Genomic DNA, 21,222 nt, shown 5'->3' on the forward strand with positions numbered 1-21,222 from the left:
GTAGGGGCAGAGAGCTGCTAGTGCGAGCGCGCCCCCCGCCCATGTTGCGCCCGGTGCGGCCGGCCCCCCTGGCACCCCCCACGCTACGCCACTGTGTTCTTAACCTGAAACTATTCTTAACCTGAAGCACCATTTTAGCTAATGGGGCCTCCTGCTGCTGCCGCACTGCCAGCGCATGATTTCTGTTCTCATCCTGAAGCAAAGTTCTTAACCTGGAGCACTATTTCTAGGTTAGCAGAGTCTGTAACCTGAAGCATATGTAACCTGAAGTGTATGTAACCTGAGGTACCACTGTACATGGAAATCAGTATTATGCTACTTTAACAGTCACAGCTTCCCCCAATGAATCCTGGGAGCTGTAGTTTGCTAAGCGTGCTGAGATACCAATCACTTCCTCTTTATAGGGAATTCTAGGAATTATGGCTCTGTGAAGGGAACAGGAGTCTCCTTTCAGCACACTGAAGTCCCAAACATTTTGTCGGGGAAACAAAACACCTAACTTAAGATTGCATTTTGTACCTACTGACTCCATGGGACATGTTTTTTGATCAGATAACTACAAGATTTCCTGTAGCGTGTGGTGTCATGGGGATGGAGGGCAGAGCTGATGAGTTGCCCTCTCATCACCAGCATCACTGCAGATTATTAAGATGGTGCATGGCAGCAAGGCTGGGGCTGTGTGGGCACACTAGCAGTAGCACCAGGTTGGCGCTGCTGATTGTCCACACAGCCCTGCCCTCGCTGCTTCCTGGCCTCATCCCAGTAACCTGCCGCAAAGCTAGAGACAAGAGGTTGGCTCTGCCCCAGCAGAGAATTGTGTTGTAAAGCTCTCGCATTGAAAACCATGGAACCTAACCTTGGCCTGGATGATGACTGAAAGTGAGACTATTAAACTGGTGACAGACAGACAATTATTTCTATGTATTCTTCATTCTGTGGCATGATTGCTGACAGCAGCGAGACCCTGTCAGCACATGTTGACTGTGCTCAGACAAATGCAGTGTTTGCCAATTTGCTACAGGGTGTAGCAAGTTCAAGGTGAAAAACTTGGAACCATTTTACCTACGAGATCACCTTAACCCGTGTGTACCCACTTGACCACTTCAATCTGCAGAACAATATTCATTTCACATTTGTAAGAAATTGATTGTTTTGGTGTGACAGCACCCACACTTTGGAACTCCATGCCAATTGACATCAGGCAAATATGTAAAATGATGACATATGTTTTATCCAGGCTTTAAGCTTATTTAATTAAAATTACTTTTGAATATTTTAGAAGTTTTCAACTTTTTTTTTACTGATAATTTCATCAGTTTATTCTTTTTGTAAACGCCTTTGAGGTTGGGTAATCCCTCCCCTGCCCCGCAACAACCAATACATATATACATTTTGTGAAATAAATAAACACAATTATTTAATGTTGCCTTCTCATCCTGTCATATCATACTCATAAGGCAGAAATCTTTGCCCATTGGAGCTTTGATCATGAATCTGCCACTCTTAATCTGGCATCTGCCTTGGGGTTTGAGAAAGGCATGATGGAGGATTTGCCTCCCATCTATTATTGTTTAACTGAGCTTCACTGCCAAGCAACAAACAATCTGAGAATTGCATACAATTAAGTTTCTACAAATAAGAAAAGGTCAGTTTGTTTCCCCCATAGGGAATGCATTTGCCTTAGTTATGGAATGTGGAATGTGTCTGATATAGTAGGTGATTAAAAAGCATTTATTTACATAGCAGCAAAAGTATCAATAACATCCAGAAAGAAGAGACCTATAATCAGAGAAATCTTATTGTATTGACATCCTTTGACTTTATGCAAATGTGTGTCGGGGAATGAGCAGATCTTTTGTGTCGTTATTTACTAGACACCAAATCCCTCCATGCTCCAACTTCCCATGAAGTTAAAGGAAACTAATGAAGCTTGCAATGACAAAGTACAGTGAGATTCAGGCAGTGAACTTGTAGCCATAGCTTTACGGGCAATCTGAAAGTCATATCCCCTAAATATATCTGTAGGCTGCAGCATGTTCCGGACAGAGTTCCTGGTAAAAGAGATAGGGGGGGAGAAAAAAACAACACAGATCACAAGCTGTGATGAGGGTTGTTTTCATCCGTCTACAGTTACAGTTATTTCCTTTCATAAATACATCCTGTTTAAGCTACACTTTGGCTCCATAATGCATGAGAGTGAAAGGCACAGAATAAACTTGGTATGGAAATAGACCAGATGTCCCCATTTCATTTCCATGACAATATGCAGCAGCATTTGAATTTATTTATTTATTTATTTATTCACCCTGCCTCTGCATGCAAGCCTTCACAATGCAGCTTTTCTGAGCACAATAAAAACCTTAAAAGCAAAACAGTTGAACGTACACAATGAAAAGACAAGTTTTCAGTCACGTATAAGGGGATGGCAATTGACAACAAAGTTTGGTAGGATTTTAAAAAGTGTTCAGGGACTGCTTAAAGGTCACAAAACAGGTAAGCAAGGAGAGTTCTCAGGAGAGAATGACAGGTGTAGGGCCACCAGTGAAAAGACTCTGTCCCTGATCTCTAGAATGATTAACCTGAGTGACGGGTCAGACAGTGTGTTTATATGGGGTGGGGGGTGCGGGGGTGAACATCATCATTTCAGAATTCTGAAACAGTCATAAAACTTTAATACAAAGGCATTTTTAACAATATTTTCATACCTGTAGCTTAATCAAAATAATTTTAACAATTATTTTTTCTCTCTTTTTTGGGGCCAAACCAGGACAATAAGTGCAAGGGTCTGTTAGGCTGTTCTAAGGGTCAATGGGGGAGCTATTTGCCAGTAATTTCTTTGTAAAGCAAGAAAATCAATACCCAAGCTGCCATGTATTCAAACCAATGGTGCTTAGGGAATACAGTGGTACCTCGGGTTAAGAACTTAATTCGTTCTGGAGGTCCGTTCTTAACCTGAAACTGTTCTTAACCTGAGGTACCACTTTAGCTAATGGGGGCCCCCGCTGCCGCAGCACCGCCACCATACAATTTCTGTTCTCATCCTGAAGCAAAGTTCTTAACCTGAGGTACTATTTTTGGGTTAGCAGAATCTGTAACCTGAAGCGTCTATAACCTGAAGCGTATGTAACCCGAGGTACCACTGTAATGCAACCAAACTGGATAAAAGCGACTGCTCTTGTGGACAACAGAGGAAATTACAAACATCTTCTGTCTTGCCCTATCTTAAGCTGAGTCAAACTGTTGTTCCATCTAGTAGACACTTAACTAGCAATGGCATTCAGAAAGCAACTTGCCCCAGCTATGTCTGGAAATGTCAGAAACCTTTTGCACCCAACTTTACACAGCACATGCAATAAAGTAGTACAAAATAGCATCCCTTCTTTGACAGTCCCCATGTTGCCTTGCACTCATTGGCCAAAATATTTTAACTCTGGAGTATTGCATTTCAGTATTGTGTTTTTTATGTTGCACACCACCTTTTATATTTTCGGCAAAAGTACATTTTCTAAATATTTAAATAAATGAATAAAAACTATATTTTTACATACTCCCACTAGTCAATGGTGTTAGGCTGTGACCCTAAGGAAATCCACTTTGAAGTTAGCTCCACTGAAACCAATAGACTCCCAAGTTAATGTGTGGTGTACATACAGTATTAAAAGAATTCTTACTGAGACCTCAGCATCTGAATATGACACAAAGTTTTGTAGATCCCATTACAGATCAAATACACCATGCATACTTATACAAAATGCTTTTTTAAGCTGTTGTATAAGGGTATGATTATTCTGTAACAATTCAAGTGAAGTCTGTTGTAATGGAACCAGTTATACTTAATTACCACTTACATCCCCATCCAATATATATTACCAAATGCTTAACAAAAACGGGATATTTTTGGATAGCTTTAGAGAATGAGAGAATTTAAAGAGCTAGGATAATACCATCAAATTGTAATGGAAATATAATCTATCATGTCGAGAATGCAATATAGGATTTGCTTATATTTTGTACAGATGCATTGAAACTCAGATAAAAGATAAGAAAATCAGGAATAAAACTGACATTTGTCAAGCTGAAATGCTGATTTTTACATCTGATTTAGATGGTCGTCTTTGATACAGACCCAAATACACATCTGATGAAATTGAAAGAATAATGTGTGGTAAGTGTTCAAAACACTATCATTAAAATGCTATTTTTTAAACAAATGTCACATAATGTTCATGTGCATATGTATGGATGTGCTATTTCCATGTGGCAATCCCTGCATACTGCAACATCCCTGCTCACTCACATTAGGTAACTGCCTTTCCTGTATTATTTTGGTGCCTACTTTTGCTGTTGTTGAGGTAAACGTACCCAAACGTGTAAAGTTGATGGGTGGCTTAATCTGTAATTTTAGTTGAGCATGTAATTTTAGCTTAGAATGTATCCTTTTAGCTGTTGATTTCAATCATATTGCAGTTTTATAAACTTGTTTTCAACACCAATTTTTTATTGAGAATATTAATGTATCTTTGATCATCTTTGTAAGCCACTTAGAGGTTTTATTTACACTTAAGCATTATACTAATTTTGTTTTGTCTTCTTCTTGTTGTTATTTTTAAAAAGGCCAATAAGATTTTCTTAAACATAGAACTCCCAAAAGAGTTGTGAATTTGTTCATAAACCGTACAGCACTAAGTGAAACACACCATTACTGAATGTAAAGTGATCATTTTTAGTAGGGTTTTCTTTTTCATGCAGCTTCTTTGAAACTGGCTATTTGCCAGTTATATGCAAGTGCAATGTGGCTAGTTGAACTTCATGAAGTTCAGCACCTCATTGATCGGCAAAGCACCATTATAAGATTGGAGCTTCCTTATTAAATCCTGTTTTGACTGAGCACTGGGTCGTCCCCCCCCCACTCTGCCAAAGCCCATTACATTACTATTCTGCTTTTACTTGAGGCAATGTAACGTAACTTAACAGTTAAACTGCAGAAATGTGTTATGATTTTATTATGGTATATTTGATTTTGTTAAAAAGATACATGCCTCGCCTGAAGAAATGAAAGAATGTCTATTAAAAAAAGCTAATTATGAATATTTTTCAAACGTGTCTATGCAGTTCATAGAACTGCCCAGAGGCAGAGCTAATCTCTACTTTGTGCATTGTGATATGATGCTTCACAACTATTCTCGCTTGGGTTCCCACTCCCCTCCCCAAATAACACATTGTTTCTACAGGTGTGATGGGTGCATATGCTGGACTTTCACATGTCATATAGCTCTTATTTCATGGAAGTGCACTTTTCAACAAATGTGATTTCATAGCGCCGTTTGTTACTGATAATAGTTGGAGGTAGGCTTTTGTACTGTAGCATGACATTGGGACATGTTCAATGCTACAGTTAGTTAGCCATGTTCTCCACAGTTCCCCTTTCCACCCAGGGGTCTGTCCTCTCAGCAAAACAAGCTGCAAATGTGCTCTGCCAGACAGTACTGAGGTACCTGCCTGCAGAATGGGCCTAAAATAGAACAACCCCACAGGAGCTGTTAAACTTCATAAAAGTTTGCAAGGTTAAAGAATACAAAATAGCAATTGTTGTACTGCTTTCAGGGCTGGCTAAAAAGTGTGTGTGTTTGTGTGTGTGTGTGTGTGTGTGTGTGTGTGTGTGTTTGTGTGTGTGTGTGTTTCAGCATGTAATGGAATGATGGGAGCTGCAGTCCAGCAACCCCTGGAGGGCTGCAGGTTCATCACCCCTTAAATAAGTGAATTTAATATGCTGAAGGGCAATATATAAATGCTTTAAATACACAAGCCAATTTTAGCGTCTATATGTACAATCTGCAAATGGTGCTTACACCATTCCTTCCTTATCTAGCACTGCACAGAAATGGATACCAGGCACCCACAGGTGCAAACTTAATTGCCATTGTCAAAATAAATTAAAAAATTATCCAGTAGCGCCTTAGAGAACAACTAAGTTTGTTCTGGGTATAAGCTTTTGTGTGCATGCACACTTCTTCAGAAAGCTTATATCCAGAACAAGCTTAGTTGGTCTCTAAGGTGCTACTGGACAATTTTATTTTTTTTATTTCATTTCGACTGTGTCAGACCAACACAGCTACCTATCTGAATCTTGTTATTGTCAGTTAACGCTGAAACTAAAGTTGAAAGAATGGCGACATTCTGCTTGGAGAATGACTTCTCTCTAGCAGCGTAAATGCAAAATTTTATCCCGAACAACAGGAAAATATATATGCAGCTGTCCGTAAAGGAAAATAAAAGTAACCACAGGCTTTGTTCCAACCAGTAATACTGGAAACAATGTTTAACTCTTATCATCATTAGCCATTGCTGCACTATAGTCCTGTCCTTAACTTGACAAGGAGACTGTGGACCACATTGAGGCAAGACAGCCACACAAGCTACAAGTTATTGACATTCTGTGGTGTAAGAAACAGCAGCAGTTACTGCAGCATCCTGTATCTGGCAAGGAAGGCGTGTCTGGCTCTGCTTGTATTTGAGGCAAATGTTTTCACACTCCCTTTCTCTTACTGCAGACAGCATAATGTTGCATCAGATAGAACAGCCTCAAGACTCCTAGGATTTTAAACAGGAGCGGGAGAATAGAACCTGCTGGATTCACCAGCGGCATGCAGTTTTCTTGCCTCTCATGCTAGCTAGTCCATGTTACACTGCTGTCTATTAACAACGTGGCTGAAATATGAAGACTATGGAAATACATCTGAATTATGTAATAGTCGCTGTTCAAATTGCCATTCATAATGCGACATTAAAATTGATTTTGTCTAAAATGGCTATGGGTTGTTTAAAGCAAAACAACAGAAAGCCTTTTTAAAATGCCATATGAATGATCACAAATTCAAATTAAAAAAGCTTAGGATTCACAATGAAAAAGCAAATGTATTTATTTTAATGTGGGAATGTGTTTATTTCAATGTCTGCACCATTGCACTTTCAAATAAACTAAATTCAATTTGCCTGGATGTAAGATCTCAGATTGAAATAAATGCTACATTGAATGTATTTAATGGAAATTCTTTGAGATTCCATGTACAGTGTGTAGCATTCCTATTGATGCTTACCATTCACAGCAAGCATATTTAATGCAGAAAATCTGATATTCCAATTTTAACAATCAAAAGTCTCACAAATATAATATCAATTGCAACAAATATTGCTGTTTAGTCAGGGTTGTAAGTATGCTACGATATGGTGGGAGCACTCAGAAATGCTTACAACTGGCAGCAGTTTAACTGTGTTGTTGTTTTCTGAGGTGTGTTTCTAGCTCTCATTGTCATGATGATATATGACTGAAAGTGTGTGGGCGTAGCTTAGCAAAGTTGCAAACTGTTGTACAATATTTCAGTAGTCAGATAGTTAGCTTCCAGCTCCTAGGCCCTCTCAGGACTAGCATTAATAATAATAACAGGCCTTTTCTGTGATGGCTCCGTTTGTGGGCTACTCTCCCCAAAGAAGCTTGCCTGGTGCCTTCATTACATATCTCTGTTGTAGGGCGGTATTGTTTCATTTCTTACTATGTTTTGCATCTCCCTGTGATTCTCAGATGAAGGGAAATATATTTTTTAAAAAATAACAAGAACAATCTTTAAAAATTGTAAACAATGGCAAGCAAATTCCATGAAATAAGAGAAATCTTGTAGATTTGCTTAGCTTTTGTAATGTATTCATGTCAAAGAATTTAAATTTTTGTAGGATCTGGCTTGTCTTGGAACAGCGTTGTTGTTATTTTAAGTGTAGAGATCTCCATATGACCAAGTCTATTTGTATGGTAGGTAATTTTGAATGGATGTGGTGACAATCATATACAAGTGCTTTTTTTTCATTAGGGAAAGTATATAAAGTTTCAAGCTGGCTCTTATTAACCATTGGCAATGAAGTATATCATCACTGACTGAGGGGGGAAATGTTATCCTTCTTTTGAAAAATACCAGGGCTTCCAGTCAGGTGTAAACAACCATAATTTTTTTACATACAAAAGTCATTGGACTTTATCCAATGCTAGTCCTACTCAAAGTAGACCCACTAAGTTTGTCATGTTACTTCATTTTGATGGGTCTGCTCTGAGTTGGACAGGCATTGGATACAGTGCATCAAATCTTTCTTTTGGGTATGCGTCTTTCCTTTGGAATAATAAGACAATTCTGCAATAGAAAGGCAGCCTAAAGTGGTTCTACTCAGAAAGCTATGATAGGTTTGTCAACAAATGCATGATCCCCTCTCAACCATATAAACAGGATATGTTTGTAATGAAGCTAGATTTTATCCAAATACTGACATGGGAATTGCAAAATGCAACCTTTTAGAAAGAAATGATGAACAAAAAGCTTAATTCAAAGAGCTGAGAGGGCTTTAACTGCCTGTGGAATTCATTCTTTCTTTAGAACATCAGGTTTAAAGGTTTGTTCACACTTACCTCTTAATTCCATTGTTTTCAAAGTAAAATCAACTGCACTATTCAGAGATAAGGGGAAAGTTCTTTTCCCATGGCAAGACCATGATATCTTAATTTCATTCCCTCGCCTTGTCCCCAAAGCTCAGTTCTTGAATAAAATGTCATTCAACAATTGATTGAAACAGGCCTCATTTTCCCTGTTAGTTGTTTCCTGCCTGCTACATCTCCTTCTCTTCTTACACATTCCCCTTCATTTTTAAATCTAAGTCAGGGCTTCCCTCAATGTTGTGGATGCTGATGACTGTCAGTATATATAACTCATTCTTCTATCACGTAAGGTATGTGGCATGTGATGGAAACCAATTAGGATCAATGTCAACAAACAGTTTTCCTACGACTGACATGGAAAAACCATGACAGAATAATAACGTACATTAGACAGCAATCTCTGAAGAGAAACACATCTCCAGGCAGCCATTTTTGTATGCTACAGTGTCTTAATATGGTGGCTGGCCTTCTCTCAACTGAGCACACATTAAAGCTTCCAGGAGACACGTCTATCTGTCTATCTAATTACACCTGATATTGAGAGCAGCTCAGCTTAACATGTGTTGTGATCTGAATGTGAAAGAGTGACAGGGAAACAAAACAAAACTGAAACGGGCTCATGTCTTGTATGAAATCTGTACAGTAAAGGTTCGCTTTTCACTTACACTGCCTGGGTATTTTACAGCTTTGTCAGTGCTTATAATGTTCAGATCCTCCAAGTATCCCTATTTTCCAGGGACAATCTCAAATTCACAGAAGCCGTCCCAGTTTCTGATTTGATCCTGGAATGTCATGTTTTTCCTTAGGACATCCCTATTTTCATCAGATAAAAGTTGGAGGGCATGGAGTTATGCAACCCCCGAGCCAGAAGATAAGAAACTATACAACCTTTAGAAGACATCAGAAGGCAGCTCTGTATAGGGAAGGTATTTATTATTTAATGTTTTATTATGTTTTTCTGTATCTTGGAATCCACCCAGAGTGGCTGGGGCAACCCAGTCAGATGAGTGGAGCATCATCATAATAATAATAACAATAATAATAATATAGGACATCCCTATTTTGATCAGAGAAATGTTGGAGGGTATAAATGTTCACAGACACCCTCAACAAATAAATATATAACATTCCATTCTTTGGGTTTCACTCAAGATGCTCCTTCCAATGTTCTTCATGCTAGTATCACTGTGGACAATTCGTATTTTGTAAAGATGATCTAAACTTGGAATTCTAAAGAACAACTGTAGCCGTGTCAAAAGCCATATTGTAGGTTATCCTAGCAGCACTTTTGACATCTTTTTTTACACAAACCATTGTGTAAACTCTTCTCAGTTTTAAAACTGCCTGTGCCAGGAAGCACTGCTGTTCCAGAACATACAGAACTAGCTGCATGGTTCTTTGAATCACAAGCCATATGCTTTTGCCCTTAAGTCCATTCAGGGAAAATAAATTCTACAGTATCTAACCTGATGTCATTTTAGTTGTATTGGTGCTCTCTGAAACACATATTTCCAGTCTTCCTAATTTCATTTTATAGCAACAATGTTTGCCATCCTCTTCTTTCTTTTCTTTCTTTCTTTCTTTCTTCTTTCTCTATCTCCTCTCCCCCTTTCCTTAATTTGTTCTAAAATCCATTCTTATCCATCTCTTCTACTCATGACTATGACTGTATTAATTTAATACTAAACTGTTTAGGACAATTTCTGTTGTTTACTTACTTTCTACTCTAAATTAATTCTGTCTCTAAATCTGCAGCTGTCCAGAAAGAGAAGCTCCTGGATGATACATGTAAAAATGCTGCTTAGATTCCTCAAAAAGATAATTTTGATGACAACCTGATTAAGCCAGTATAAATCACTTTGTCTACTGAACGCTGCCAGCTTAAGCTATACTAGTGCATACCTTTCCCCGCTGCTTCGCCATTATTTTCAATTAACTTAGAGAATGGACTTTTATCTCTTGGTGTATGCCTGCCTGTTTGCAGCATCTCAACCCCAATTGCCTTCTCTGTGCCAATTATTCTTTCCCATTAGCTATTAGCATTATCATAATTACTGAAAAACCCACCTGTTCTCTGAAGGTGAATCACTGCAGCTATAAATACCTCATCCCACTCTTTGCTCATATGGCACTTTCTCCTCAGTATGCTATTGCTTCTGGCCTTTGGATTGCAATTTCTTTATATAATTGTTGTTCAGCGCCATCTTGCTCTTAGGTTAATATCATGATACACCTATGAACACAGCATACATTTTCAAAAACATATACTTGATTGAAATGTTCTTGCCCTAACTTTTAGGCAGCTAGGAAGGTGTGCCACTTTCCAGTAAAAGACTCTTGATCAAGCAAGGTCCCCCCCCCCCCAAGTATTAATTCTTTCCTGTCTGGAACATGATTATGGTGATGGTGCTGATTATTTCTTACCTTCCTTTCAGCCAAAAGTGCCAGGGTGGGCTACAAGAAAGGATAGGGAAGAAATTTGATTCACATTGCACATAAAGATGAACATACACTTTCTGAAAGAGTATGCAAAAAAAGTCATCTTTTGGAATTCACCCTTGTCCTATTTTGCACTACCATGCTCCAGCCAAGTAATGTGTACATAATGCATATGCTAGGGTAAAGTGTGCACATAAGTGCATATACTAGTGAAAATACCATACAGTAAGTAATGCATTATATTAGGGGAAATTGCTTCACAAAAATGTGTGTCTTTGACAAAATTGCGTACAAACATACGTATATTAGGAGAAATTTGCACACAAAAAATCTGCTGAATTTTCATGCATATTTTTTTAAAAAAATGCAAACTGATGTGGAAATGTGGAGCTTGAAAAAACGAGAAAGGGAGAGAAATAAAAATTGGCAGAATTGAGAATCTTGAGTTACAATGATGGGGGGAAATCAATATTCAACATCAATATTCAGAAAAAAAATTATAATCAGAACTACAGGAGGGTTCATTAAAATAAATGTGTCACACTTACAGGCCAGCGTAAAGTGCTTTGTCTTTGGTATATAATGGAAACTATACAATGAAAGTGTCAGATACACCTCTGTGGGAGGCTGAAGGGGTTGTTGCAGATGAAACACCAGAGACTGCATGTGAATCATCTCACATTCCCTCAAATGCAATGCTTTACAAGGGATTCATTTCACACTTTTAGCTGCCAATCATGAAGGGTACAGTAAGCAAGCACAGAGAAATGAAGCGTAGGAAGCAGGCCCAGGGCTGCTCATCTGATCAGCATTAATAAGATGCTTGAAGCCACTTGGCATACAAACATACCAGCATTCTTTATTTTAACCAAAGGTTACCCATTGATCTCAGAAAGTTGCATCCGTGATTTCCCCAATGTTCTTTTAAAAAAAGCAGCTGTGTGGACCAGCAGCAGCTGAGGAAATAGCAGCCATAAGGTCTGGCATATGGACAGACTACTTGGTTGCAAGAGTATTACAGACCTCACTGTTCAGCAGAGGTCCTGTTGAAGCCCCAAGTGAATTGAAGATGCTAATCAAGCTTTGTTGGGTTTTTGGATTTGTTTGACATGAGTAAGGGAACATTAAGAAGACTATCATGCAGAATGCAATTAGAGGAGAGCCTACGGGTTGTTACTGAAGGCACCTGAATGTCAGTCTCAGCCCAACATTTTGAAGACCCTAAACTAGACTCTGTTTTTTAAAACATGCAATTGATTGAGACAGTTAGCCTTGTGCTGTATGGAATTTATTCTTTTATACATTTTTTCACTTATATATTTGTTAAAGTATGGAACTGGAAGACAAATCTTTATGATGCACTGTATGAACTTGTGTAATTATATCCCAAGCTGGAAAGAACTTTCAAAATGATAGGGTTGCTTAAAGCATGATTATAGTACACCCTATAAGTGTTAGCAAGGTGTAGAAAAATGCAATTGTGACCATGCTTTGGTAATAAAAATTCTAGCAGTGTGCTATTGCCTAAAAGAGATTTTTCATTACCTGCAATATTGACCCCTTTGATATTGATGAAAATATAGCTGCTGTCTACCGTACAAGCAGTACTTCATCCTTAGTAATAAATAACAAGAACATTCAAGTATAAAATATAGTAATGTACATGCAGATCAGCTTAAAGAACTAGATACACTTGGAAAGCTATTGGTAGTCACAGATTTTAATAAATGTTGAGTTAAGGTGATATTAGTGGAAAATTTATAGTTACTTTCCACCATATTCATCCGTCCACATCAGATGTAAGAAGAGCAAGAAGTAAATCACCTGAGTTAAATAAGATTATTGCTAAAATATAATGGGCAGGCACTAAGGTCAGCCAACTGTATAACCAAGAAGCAAAGCTTACAAACTAGTCCTAGCTGAAAAAATGCAACAGAAATGGTGATTTATAGTGCAAATAATTTTGAGGGGGGAAATAGCATGAAATCTCATTTTAGGCTACATATCTCAGAGTAGAATAGTACTGGAGAGCCATGCTCAAGCAAGAAACATAAAGTACCTACAAAGCTCTCAAAGATGTCTTCTGCAAAGAATGAAAACAACAATTACACCCAGCACTCAATGTTTAGATGTCTGTAAACCATTTGCTAAGGTAGTGCACATTGGTGATAAGAGTAGACATTTTGTTGTACTGAATACCAGCTCTATCAAGTAAGAGAATGAATTGTCCCGTAAGATTACATACCATGTAGAATTGCTTTAATATAATGTAACATTCCAGTTAAAAGCAATGTTATCAGGTCCCCTGGAATAAATACCTCTGAGAATAGTGTATATAGTTGAGTAGAACACACAGTGGATTTCAGCTGAGGAATAATTTGCTCACATCCCAATGCCAGCGCAAATTGCAGATCACTTATAATTTGTATGGCTCAAAGACCACATTGGGACGATGAAAGAGTGATAGCCTACGTCAGCTGCAACAAAGAGCTAGGGACCGAATATAGCAGTAGATGGACGCTTCCTTTCTTGGACAAACTGCATAAAACCTTCCATCCTTGATGCAGGCAAATTCCTATCCTAAAGACATCTTTTTCTTAATGTTTGGCAGTGCCACAGTCTGCTGCCTTCCAAACCAATGGATAAGGGAGGAATTAGGACAGTGTGGGCCAAATTCTTGCACATCTGCTGTAATAATGTGAACATAGGGGGATTTGAAAGATGAGTAGGTGGCCTCATGGCCACTGATTATCCCTTTCAATTGCTCCCCAGGGCTAGTCCTGAAAGTGCTTTAATTTCACCAGATTTGGATCTATATTTGTAAGACTTTTAAAAGAGAGATTATAGAGCCCTTTGAACAATTTTCTGTGGAAATCTGGCTCATGCCTGGTGTAATATTTGAACCCTATATGGGTGGCGTCTTTCCCACAGAATCAGCATTGATGTATTGATCTGGTGTGAGAAACTCACACAATCAAACCAGCCTTTTGACTGGATCACTAAAACTGGATCACTCAGCTATGCCAGAAATGCTCACAGTGGGGCAGGGGGAGAGAAAATATCTCACTGAAGGTAGGTGATGTGTAAAGGGTCCTGGTGTCATACCCAGATGACCCAGGGTAGTCAGATCCAGTGGATATGATAGATGCAAACGCCATAATAACTCTTCAGTTCAGCTGCCTCTAATCTATATCTGAAGTAGTGATGAGAACAGAACCTGATTTCTCTGAAGAGCATGGGCACAAGGTGAAATAGCACCAAAGATTTCAACATTGTCATTATTTCAAGCAAAATGGCTCAAAGTGACTGGAGTGATTATAGAAATATCTCTTAACTGTCAGCTACAGGCAAACTATTGGCAGGCACTCTTCACTGCTGAATGCTAAACTTAAGAGTCACTCTGCATCTATTGACACTGGAGCTTTAATTATGACATAGAGCTATTGGCATCTTCTCTGCCGCTTGACAACTACAGAAAATGTCCAGGCAAGAAAATCAAAAACAAAATAGACACAGCCTCATAGTCTTCATCAGCCTGACAGAAGCATTTAGAATCATAGATGTGAAAGAGTCTTCGGGTTTCTCTAATCCATCTGAGGCAGGATTGCTGCGTCTAAACTTGGAATGAGACAGAATGACTTTCGTAGCTTTGCATTTATCTTCTCAATGGCCCCAAAACATAACCTTATTCTGACACTTGTTGTAAACATTTAAACATTGTTCTCTTGTACTATTCAGTTTTGTATTGCACTGTTCTTTTGTATTGCTTACATTGCACTATTGGGAGACATCTGTACCTATTACTACTTGCTACTGCAAATGACTGTCTTGGGTCCTGTCAAAATAGGGAGGGACCTTGTCACATAATCCTGTGGGATATGCCCAGTGAAGGAGCATAATGTTCTCCCTGGTTATTGACTCCACTATAGATGAACATGTACTTACTAGAACAGGGGTGGATCTACACCGCTATAAATAAGTAAAAAATTAAATCATTATAACAAAAGGGGGGAGGAATATGGAAAATCGCTTAGAATTTTTATTTTGCACCAGTGGCATCTGGTGTTGCATGTTTATAACACATTCAAAACACAGTTTTTTGACTCATGTAGCTGAGTCCCAGGAGTCATCATCCTTTTTAGGCCTATGGGCACATTTGACCATGCGGGTGGAGAGGGAAAACTCAGTGGATTCAGGGTCATCAAGTTACTCCTCCAGCCCAGAGCCATGTTGATGACTCCTGAGATGTTCAAGTATTGATCTAGGGCAGGTTGCTACTCTTCAATAACCAGTCTCACTTTCTTGGTACTCCTCACTCCTCTTTCATTGCCACACTCATTTGACTTCTCTCTCATTTTATATTTGCACCTGTACTCCTCTCACCCCCCAAAAAGAGACAAGACACATAAGCTTGCTGCTTTAATGAGCAAGAATGTTATTTCAATATAAGTAATAGACAATGGGCTTACTTAATAGCTTACTTAATAAGTACAGAACTCCTTATCTCCAGAGTAAGCGCCATATCAGACTTACATAAAGGAGATTTCCTTCTCCTGTGTCAATCCTTTTTGGGCAAGCTGCCTTGGGACAATGGCTAGTATTTCAGCTATTCATAGTCCCTGGTGGCAGTAGCAGTGAGGTTTCCCGCAGGCTTCACTGCTTTTCGTGGGTTAGCCTGGCAAACTCTAAGTAGATGTCCTGTCCCTTTATCTTCAGTTACAATACTTGGGACTTTTTAGTTGTGTAGGGGTGGGGGAATAAGGGTGCATATGATAGAGAACTATGCATGGTGTGAAGGAGGGGGATAAAGATAAGTCCCCCCCCCCTTTCACATAATAAAAGAATTTGGGCCCATGCAATGAATCAGAAAGTTGGATTATTCAGGACAGGGTAAAGAAGGTACTTTTATACAGAGAACATTGTTAAACTGAGAAATTCACTTCCACAAGCTGTAGTGATGAACACTAATCCTTAAAAGAGTATTCAGGAAATTCCCCACTCCTGGTTTACATAGGAGATAGATAGATATATCTCCCCCTAACCTAGCTATATAGATTTATCTTGTTTTGAGGATTTTTAACTTAACAAATATATGCCTATATCTATAGATACAGACAGGTAAATAGACGGAGATAAAGACTTTGAACCACACCCTTCCAAATCATCTTTTGCCTGTCCTGTTGGGGCAGAGTGTTGTACCTGAGCAGCCATGGTGTCCCTCCTAACCCCGTGATCTCATAACAATAGAATCCTGCTAATTTGAATCTACCTAACTGCTTCTTCATGCACTACACGGAGCAATCAATGTCTGGCAACTAAGACTGCTTATATACATGCAGGAGTTTTTTCTGTGTCATATGGCATGATGTAAAAGGGTTAATTGATCAATTTCTGTAATGCCATACCATCTGATATACAATAATAAGGGCTTAGTGTGAACTAGGTCATAAGTAGCATAAGTCTGATGGTTTTGGTCTATCATCCACAGGACACAGAAATGAACATATCACAAAAGCACCATATAATTTAGAATAATCAGCAGTCTCTGCCCAGTAGACGTCCTAGAATTTCTGCAATTTTCCCCTGGAGGAAAGCATCGGGGGAGGGGGAGGAGCAGTATAAATTTTAGAAAAGCTGTTCATGGTGTCAGGACTATTTTACAAACTTGCATTCTGGGAAATTTTGTATTGGCCCTTTCATGAATGTGCATAGCTTACCTAACAGCTAGAAACATTGACAGCTCAACATCTCTTTCATCATTCACAGCTCAGGGAAATAGAGTTGAAATTAAGTGCTGTTAAGTATTATGCTGTGAGAGTTTGAGGTTTGGTGGATCCAGATATTGGTACACCAGTCACTTTCCTCATATACAGTGAATCGCAGTCCAAAAAAGTGCCTAAGAAGTGATTAGGTGATTTGTGAACTGGGCTCTTGACATATTCAAAATTACTAAGGTGAATTACTTCTTGAATTGGGAGATAATTATATCACCAGTCTACTCTGCAGAAACAAAGTAGACCTCAAACAGGAACAATTGCAATGGAGTATTGCATTTTTCTCTGTGCCCCATACTCTAATTAGCACATTCTAATTTAAAGCTTAACAAGAAAGCCACACAAAGTATATAGTTTATAGCTTTATATTGTTAAGCTGGGTGGTTCACAGTGAGACAGAACCCCGTATTTTATTTGATTCAGTTTGTTGCTTCCTTCCCCCCCCCCCCCATCAGATAATTAAATAATCCAAACAAGATGAAATGAGTTGCTTAATTTCTTTAGGAATTAGAAGTCATTTAGGTTTGAGAAATTGCTTTTCAAAGCATCTGGATGTTTCTCTGTAAAAGACCAGATGAGCTGCTTTGTCCTCTAATTTCTTTCATCTTCAAAACTTTAAATCAAATCAATATTTTATTGCATTATTTCTCAATGGGAGAAGCATTTTTTCCCCTTTCAAAAGACTGCATCTAAGCCTACAATCCAAACCCTTTCTGGTTGAGGGGTGGGCAATGTAGAGGGGCGACCACCACAGATGTAGCCCTACTTCTCACACCAGCTGAGCAACAGCTTGGGGATAGGCAACTTACTGTGACAGCTTGGAGCTGACACATGATTGGACTCAGATTGGGCCTGATGCTGTCACCTGAGAGCAGTGATCTGCTGTGGATCTGGTGGATTCTGTGGTAGCCCTCCCCACTCTCAAAACTGGTTCTGCCAGTCCACATGTTTGGATGCTGAGTGTTCTGGGTGTATAGACACTTCTACCCAGTCCAACCCTCCCAGCCTGGTATAAAGGAGATTTGGATTGCAGCCTTCAATGTTTCATATTCTCTTTTCAACTTGTATTCCTTGGGCTACAATTAGCTGGATATATTAGCAAGGTGTGGTGGTGCTGTGGGTTAAACCACAGAGCCTAGGACTTGCCGATCAGAAGGTCGGCGGTTCAAATCCCCGCGACGGGGTGAGCTCCCGTTGCTCGGTCCCTGCTCCTGCCAACCTAGCAGTTCAAAAGCATGTTAAAGTGCAAGTAGATAAATAGGTACCACTCCGACGGGAAGGTAAACGGCATTTCCGTGCACTGCTCTGGTTTGCCAGAAGCGGCTTAGTCATGCTGGCCACATGACCCGGAAGCTGTACGCCGGCTCCCTTGGCAAATAAAGTGAGATGAGTGCCTCAACCCCAGAGTCGGCCACAACTGGACCTAATGGTCAGGGGTCCCTTTATCTTTTATTATGAAGATAGGACTATGGTTTCTGAACTTCACTTGCTTCAAGAAAAAGAGGAGAGGGAGCCTGTGGCCATTCCAATGTTGTTGGACTTCAACTCCCAAAGGCCCAGTGGCCAGATTTTGTAAGACTTGTAGCCCAGCATCAAGGCTGATAGAGGTTGCCCACAACTGCAATAAACCATAGTTTAAACTAGCTGCTTTTTCTGATCTTGAAATGTTTGCTTCCAGTCTCCTGTTTGGATTCATGCTGGACAGAGAGGGGGAAGCGATGGGCACTTGCGCCAGAGTCTTCAGCAGGCTATGGTCTCACATTTTTACAGACTCAATCACCACACTTTTCTAAAGCATCCGGATTATCACACTGAATTGTCTAACAAGCATCACACACTCGACTATAGTGGAGCATAGCAATGGGAAAACACATTGTTGTACTTACACTTGGGCTGTAAATATAATGGGGAAGGGACATGCTAGAAAATGCAAGCCAGATAACTAGTGTACTGACAGACCACATAGAAGGTTGGCACTGTGATCCCATTCAAAATCAGGAATGATAATTATAATAGTAATAATGCATATTCTTTATCTAGTTGCAGTCCTTACAACAGCCCTGTGTGGTGAGTCAGTATTATTGTACCCTATACTGCAGATGGGGGTACTTAGGTAGAGAGATACTTTCTAACACTCCCTGGAAAGTTCATAGCTGCGACAGCAATTTAAGTTGGGACTTTCTGGTTAGTAGAATTGTGACAATGATCTCATCTGAAATGGGTGAAAACTGAATGAACTAATGCTGGCAGTTCCAGAGAAAATGGCTTGTGTAGAAGCAATCTACATGTCAAATTGTATATTGATTTGTTTTTATTTGTTGCAAATAGTTGAGATGTTCGGTCCAGAGTCATGATAAAGGAAATGATAATTTTAGTGTGCCAGGGGAGTGGGGGCAGGTAACATGCCATTTCTGTCTTTTCTCCCCTCTCTTGGGAAAAAGCAAATTCATCAGAACTGAATGCAGTAAAGACGCTGTCCAATGACTCTTCGATGAGACAGGTCTAAGATCATCAAAGGCTGCCCTCTTATTTTTATCAAAAAAGTACAAGCCAGGCCTATAGAGACCACTGAGTAGGGTTGACGATAAGAGTAATTAGCCTCTATGATAGATAAATCTTCCTCCTCTGATGATCAAAGACTGCTGAAATTGCTAAATCATATGCAATGCTTCAGTGATATGAGTAAAATAAAGTAGAATTATAATCTCCACAATCGCATTACTTAGGATGTTAACTCTATTTTAAATACATTTGAATTTTATTTTGGTTGCTTCTTCTTTCTTTTTGAAGTTATTAGGCCTCTAGTGATATAATTATTAATATTTTCCAAATGATATTCTTCAGGTAGGTTAATAATTAATTGACAAATGACTGGGGAAGGAGGCTGCAAAAGGGAGGAGATGATTCTTCTAGTTTCTTTGTTTCTTCACTCAGAGATACCTATATAATTTTTCAGCTATTATGGTCATATGGCTATGGGTTATTGTCAATACTGGAGTACATCCTGGAAGGGTTAAGAATGGTGCTGCCCAGTAATGATGTCACTGCTTCTCTATCAGGTACATTTCATAGTGACCAATAATAGTGGGGGTTCTTGTTCTCAGGTCTACCTTAGCTCTGGCATGTCGGCTATCTGGTGCCAATTAGCTTTCAAATTAGCTTGCAGTGCAATATGGTGGGGGGAGGGGATCTGTTTTCAGACCAAGGGCCAGGGCTAGTGACATCATTAGGCCAACTAGGCAGCCATCTAGAGTGCAGTGAAGACCTCAGAGAGGCACAGTACTGACCTTTGAGGTGCACAGCATTATACGATTACTCTTTGCTTTATCTTAAAACCTGCTGAGAATATTGAACTTTTATTTTATATGCTAGACAACGGGCTACACCAATAACATTCATACAAAAGAAAAATGGGGAATGGAAAATGAATGGTATTAGTAAAGAAGGAAAAATACCAAAGTCGCAGCCCAGGAGCTTTTCCACTGAAGCTCTCATTTGCACTAATATTAGGTTTGATTAAAAAAACCATATCTACTCAGGTATTGTCTCACTAGACTGACCAGCATGAAATGATTTGAAATGATAATAGAAGAATAATTTTAATTCTTTATTACATTGTTGCTTTTCCCCAAAAATCAATTCAAAGTGACTTACAAAAACAAAGGTTAAAATAGATATAGACCAAGAATAAAACAACTTAAAATACTCACAATAATGTGCAGCAAATCCAACCCAACTAGTATCATTATCAGCTTAAAATTTCCCATTCCTGATATAATTTGAAAATCTCCAACCCAGGAGCGACTTCACTTCACTTTCAGCTACCTTATAATAATAGCAACGCATTATTATTTTAACAACAACTTTGGAGGGCGGTAGAAATACAATATGCTCTATAAGGGAATAATCCTTGTTGCCAAGGAAACTAAGTGGAGTACACGATTAATATATAAGCACTTTAAAGACTGGCATGGCAGATGGAGAAATAAAGTTGAAGATTTTCCCCCCATTGTTATGCACCATATAAAAAACATAATTGTTAATTGTTGACCTATTAAATGCTACAAGTGTGTGATACATTTCCTGCCAATTATCAAGTCACTTCTTATAATGTATATCCAATATTACAATTATAATACTTTCGTTTAAGGGTAAGGACAATTGAGATTTCTGTTATAGGGTGTGGTACCTGGCCTCAAAACTGTTCACATCTGCTATACTAAACATAGGGGCCATATTGAACAAATAAGTCCTGTTAGTGGAAATCCATACAATAATTTCTGCTAGTGCAACAACACTTTCCTCTTGTCCTTCCCCCATGCACCTCTGTGCCCCCACAATTGGTTTGGAATAGGTCAGAAGAATCTCCAGAACAGCATGCCAAATTTTTTGGGGGGATTTTCCATCTGCCAAGCAGTAATGGAACGATTACCATAGTACTACACCAAATATCTTCCATAGGAATTCAACTTAGTCATGTTCATTAATTTAATAGGCTTGCTCTTAGTGCAAAGTAGTTAAATGCCATGCATA

The 21,222-nt window shown here is 39.0% G+C and overlaps 1 long non-coding RNA gene across 1 annotated transcript; it reads right to left on the reverse strand.

Annotated features, from left to right (window-relative positions):
* Positions 1 to 1,950: 1,950 nt before the first annotated feature.
* Positions 1,951 to 20,503, reverse strand: LOC308476022. The gene is made up of 3 exons (XR_013985646.1): positions 20,400 to 20,503; positions 10,901 to 10,930; positions 1,951 to 2,051 (listed from the first exon to the last, which is right to left on the reverse strand). It is a non-coding gene; the product is annotated as an uncharacterized lncRNA (long non-coding RNA).
* Between the last annotated feature and the right edge of the window lie 719 nt (positions 20,504 to 21,222).

Source organism: Podarcis pityusensis (genome assembly GCF_964106645.2).
Source record: "Podarcis pityusensis genome assembly, chromosome: 4".
In the NCBI taxonomy this organism is placed as follows: domain Eukaryota; kingdom Metazoa; phylum Chordata; class Lepidosauria; order Squamata; family Lacertidae; genus Podarcis; species Podarcis pityusensis.